Genomic DNA, 5,757 nt, shown 5'->3' with positions numbered 1-5,757 from the left:
AAAAATTAGGTGTCTATTTACTTGTGACCACTCAGTGTATATAGTTCTTGTGAAAAGTCCACTTAGGCCTATTCAATTGCTTTATATTTAGAATTTCAGTTGACAAGCCTTCTCTATTACTATAGCACTAATAATAATATTTTGTGTGTGATTCACTTACAATTGTGGCACGAGTTACCGTAATCGTTTGGACTTCTTTATTCTAAATATCCTTTGTTCCTTTTGTCAAAGTGCACTCAGGCTGATTCAATTACTTTAGAACCACGCTTTGACGGAAAAAATATTATTCTTATCTCCTTTTCTACTGTTAGTCTTACTATAACTGAATCTAACACATTAAAAGCTAGGCCTACGTCAATCGTTAGTCCTACGAGCTTTCCTTGTCTGAAACTTTACTCCCTTTTGCTATTATTTATCCGCTGCTTCCGCTCGTCTCACACTATTTATGTTTATCACTTAACCGTCTGTCCACATTTCTATATTCTGTACGTCAATGTGTTTGTTGCACGCGACGTTCGATAGTCTCAATACCAACGACTTATAAACACAACTTCCTATAATCGTCTGCTTTTAACTGTTATTATAACAAAACTAAACAATAATAAGATATTCACTCACAAAAATAAATTAATAATATCTTAACTAAACAGTATTTTATATCATGACAGATCGCCCCTTTGGCCTCCCTTCGATTCGCCAGTAGTTAATTTGCTTAAAATAATTATATAATAAATTTCATTCCCTAAGAAATTTAGAAAATACTCTCCTACAGCATCTTCTTCTACTATCTTGCATTTTCGAATGATAACATAATGTGTTTAAAGATTGGTTCCCCGACCCCGTGGTTCAAACTTTACTTTTGAACGTCTTTAGGTCTATTATTTAGTGGTAGGTTGATATAAAAATATATTGTTACGTCTCCGTTCGTTAGTTGATTTTCCGTAACTTCGTTCCCATGAAACTTTAGCGACACAAGTCCTTTCTTAAATAAAACTGGTTTATTCTTTCCGAATACGATACGCTTAATTTCAACAGTCGCTCTATAACAAACACTATAATAACGAACGTTAACTTCAACAATACTCTCTGACTGCAGTTCAATTACTCATTACCTACACACACACATACATTGTCCCGTCACGTTGTGACCATCTTATATATACCACTCTACCCCCAATCTAGTAAATGCTAGGGCATTCACGAAGGTTCGAGAAGGAAGTGGCGTCATACTAGTCACGTGACCTCGCTGACGCAACAATATATAGAATTAAAATTAAATTGGAAAACGACATTTGTATATTTTATGCAACTTTTAAACTTAAGTATAATACTCTTTCAAATAGTTTTGAACTGTTTTTTATAGTTTTATTTACCGGAAGAGTAACCTGTAATGCTATTAAACTGGTTAAATATAGAACAGTTTGCTAAAAAATAAAGGATTCGAGTTTCCTTATAGTTATATTTGTATTAACACTTAATAATAATGCCTCATGTGCAAAAACTCTGAACCATGGAACTAAGAAATATTAGAAAGATTCTACTCGCTCAGCCTCCCAGTGGCACAGCAGTATGTCTGCGGACTTATGACGCTAGAATCCTGGATTCGATACCCGTGGTGGGCAGAGCACAGATTGCCAATTGTGTAGCTTTGTGCTTAATTACAAACAAGCAATCTAATCGTTCAAGTTAGTAATTGTCTAGGTTTATGTGGATATATATATGTATTTTACATCCATTTTTCATAGATGTACTTTTGTACTTGGTTATATTACCTATCGCCATTTAATATATAGCTTGAATTCGTACTTTATATCGAAACACAATTGGAATGAATATTTTATTAAGTAAATTGAATCTCCAATTTATATTGAGCCATGTATAACTTTATCACTTGACAAGCAGCTTGAAACTTTAGTTTATCATAAAATATATGTTCATTTATCGTTTGACTCTATTTTGAACGATATATCTAACATAAATAAACACATTTCCTTTACTTTTTCCCATTTCTTTAACCATTAGGCATGGCCAGATGGTTAGGGCTCTCGACTCACAATCTGAGGGTTGCGGGATCGAATACCCGTCTTACTAAACATGCTTGCCCTTTCAGCCGTGGGGGCGTTATAAGGTACCAACAATCCCACTATTTGTTGGTAAAAGAGTAGCCCAAGAGTTGGCGGTGGGTGGTGATGACTAGATACCTTCTCTCTAGTTTTACACTGCTAAATTAGGGACGGCTAGCGCAGATAGCCCTCGTGTAGCTTTGCGCGAAAATCAAAACAAACCATTTCTTTAATTAAATTTTTTACATATTTTATTACTATTTACTGTAAGTAAGTAAGATTAGTTTTTAGAATAGATATGACATTTCGATCAAAATCTGAAAAATTCACGCGGATTGATATTTACGTGAATAAGCAACTACAATTAATTCTATAATTTAAATACATTGTTGGATTTTGAAGGTTGATTTAAATACTAAAACGTTCTTTACTGTCAAAACTTGTGTCATTGATAATGATCGCACCAGTGATCTAAACGTCGTACCTGCTCTAAAAACTAATCTTACTTACTGTAAAAGCTGTAAATTGTAATAAAATATACTTTATCAGTAAGTAAACTCAAAACGAAACATTTTTGCAGTTCTCTTGGCCAGCCGTGTCTTACCTTTGCATTATTTAGTCAAGAACAATATCTAACCTCTATACTGTTTAATCACAAATGATGTTTGACATTTGTATTGTTTAGTGAAAAATAATGTCAGACCTCTATTATTGTTTAGTCACAAATAATGTTAGATACGTGTATTGTTTAGTCAAGAATAATGTCGGATCATCTATACTGTTTAGTCACAAATAATGTTCGATCATCTGTATTATTTAGTCAAGAATAAAATATGTATTAGAACTGTCTTGTTTAGTAAAGACTAATGCCCAGTCTCTGATATCTGGATTGTTTATACAATAATAATGTCTTACGTGTATCTTGTACTTTGAATTATTGACTGCATATTAATATGTTTGCATGGTCCTAATGAGGTAGCTAGTCAGTGGGCATGCACTTATTTTGTATACTTTATTTTCAGTATGTTTAATTATATCTCTGAAGAAAAATCCTGCTAGAGGCACATCTAGACAAGCGGTAACAAGATACTATAACATAAAATGAACACTTTCATATACAAAGACCCAATTTCTTTAGATACGTGTAGTCAAATTAATCAGTACATAAGATCTACTTGTTAGAATGGATAACGGAATGAATATACAACATAATATGATATATGTTTAGTTATGGAAACGTTAATCAACAACTGGATATTTTTCAGGACCACCAGAGAGTAAAAGATCTGACTTATGACAGAAAATGGATAAAATTTGGACATGGATAATTTTAACATTATTTCTACAGAGTGACATAATAGAAGGTAAAAATAACTTATCATTTTTAATTCTTAAATAAATGTCTTATTGACATTTTAGACGTCCTAATAACCTTTCTTGTATTATAAGTTATTCATTCTAATAGCACAATCTTATTATGGTAGTTATTAGGTAATGACCTGTGTGGAACTAAAACAAGCCAGTCTTAATGATGGTAGTTATTAGGTAATGACCTGTTTGGAACTAGAGCAAGCCAGTCTTAATGACGGTAGTTATTAGGTAATGACCTGTGTGGAACTAGAGCAAGCCAGTCTTAATGGTAGTAGTTATTAGGTAATGACCTGTTTGGAACTAGAGCAAGCCAGTCTTAATGGTAGTAGTTATTAGGTAATTACCTGTGTGGAACTAGAGCAAGCCAGTCTAATGATGGAAGTTATTAGGTAATGACCTGTGTGGAACTAGAGCACGTCCATTTCAGGTTTTAGGTTTATTTTTGTGTTGAAAGTCTAAGTGATAATGATATATTTCTTGAAGTACCTTATATAAAATTACAGCCTGTGTTATAGCCGAGCCATTTCATATACTTTTAGAAATTCATTAAAACTTCTGTATTTTCATAACTTCTGGTTTGGATAAATTAAAACCGGAGTACTTACGTAAAAATTGTGTGTTAATGGGTGTTGTTAATCTATGTGTTGATTAATTTACACAACTTTTCTTGCTGGACATAATTTTCACATATTTTTATTACTTTTTTAAACCTTTTATTGACAGAAAAATTCTCCAGGCTGAAACAAACGGAACCGTATTTAATGATTTTATAAATAACTTCCGCATAAATTAGGCTTACTTGGAGTTTTAACTACATTAGAGTTAACAGTATGCATATTAATAACGTTTTAAGATTCTGAGTGTAGATTGTCATAGTATAGTCCAAGAAAACAAAATGGCTAGAATTACTGTTCCCTTATTTTTCCGCTTTTCACGAAAGCATTTCTCATTAATCACCCTGTGTGTAACTAGGTTAGCACATAAAAAATAAACAACATAGTTGTAACCTCTTATTTTTCTAGGAAATGCTCCAAATATTGAAGTGTCACACAATATGCGGGTGTTGAAGCTACCCAGAGAGACAAAAGTGGGTAAGGCTTTCATATTTTGGTGTTATAAAATTTTATATATCTTGACATTTTGCGTATTTCATACAACAGTGAACAATTTTTGACTGTTATAAGGACTACAAAGTATCTGTGGCTCCAAATTATCAGACAATAATTCTATCTCTCCTCCCTCTTCTGTTTTATTAAACTCTGATTATCAGTATTAACAATTAAGGCCCATTTTATGCTACGTACTGCGGAATTTATCCTAGTACACAATATGAACTGCAGCTACACCGGTTAAACGTTAAGCTCATTTCTAAAGGAAGTCCGCGGGCTGTCTTGAACTTCCAATTTGAAAATAACAAACTTGAGAAATTACAAAAAAAATAAATATATCTTGTGATAATACTAATTCAGATGGTATGGCCTTTTATTGGTAAAAATACAAATGATATATACTACCTCCCTCTAAAATGATGATATGTTTCAACGCCCACATGTAAATCTTAAAGTTATAAATTTCATTTAAAAAAATTCTATCTCATTTCAAGGACCAATAATAAACGTAATGTTTAGAAATTGTTTAATTTTCAAACTATAACAGTCATCAAGATTCGATCACCCCAATATACATAAAAGTACGCACTTTTCTAACTTCAGCACAAATAGGTAGAGTTATTATAGTGTGATGTTATGAAATTCTTATTACTTACCTTATCTCTCTCCCTTTCAAAATGAAATAAACCCATTATCGCACTAGTGACATACACAGAACAAGAAAATTAAAGTTTGTTGTATTTGTCAAGAAAGTACAAAAGGTATAATTGTTAAAGAAAATGTCTGCGGACGTACCTTTCCAAAGCGTTGAGGATATCCAGACATAATCCAAGAAACGCAGACGAAAACAAGACGTATGGAAGTTCAAATAGGAATTGCGCACAACGTCCCTAATCCTTCTACTATTCACCGTCCGCAGCAGGTTGTGGGTGTGGTAGTTAATCTTAAAAACCATTAAAGATGTTTAAAGTAGCATCATAGTAGAAATTATTTTCTAACTATCAACGACCCTTAATTTATACACTTGTCAAACTGTTTGTTCCGTTTTTTATTTTGGTTTTTAAAATGATTAAAAGTAGCGGTTTCTTTATATATATAATGAGAGAGAGAGAGAGAGAAAGTGAGATCTCACACAAATTTCAGGCCAAGGAAATATCAAAAGAGACCAAAGTAGATAAATCCACTGACACACACGAAACGAGAAAATTAAAGAT

At 32.6% G+C, this 5,757-nt stretch overlaps 1 long non-coding RNA gene across 1 annotated transcript in view; it reads left to right on the top strand.

Moving 5' to 3' along the window:
- Positions 1-4,529, top strand: part of LOC111089370 — a 16,406-nt gene extending 11,877 nt beyond the window's left edge. Inside the window, exons 2-3 of the long non-coding RNA XR_002613650.1 lie at positions 3,329-3,427; positions 4,457-4,529. This is a non-coding gene — a long non-coding RNA (uncharacterized LOC111089370). The remainder of the gene's footprint in view (positions 1-3,328; positions 3,428-4,456) is intronic.
- The last annotated feature ends 1,228 nt before the right edge of the window (positions 4,530-5,757 follow it).

This window comes from Limulus polyphemus, unplaced genomic scaffold (assembly GCF_000517525.1).
Source record: "Limulus polyphemus unplaced genomic scaffold, Limulus_polyphemus-2.1.2 Scaffold6046, whole genome shotgun sequence".
NCBI classification, from domain to species: domain Eukaryota; kingdom Metazoa; phylum Arthropoda; class Merostomata; order Xiphosura; family Limulidae; genus Limulus; species Limulus polyphemus.
The sequence above is the reverse complement of the archived record's forward strand: the minus strand, read 5'-3'. Positions and strand labels throughout refer to the sequence as shown.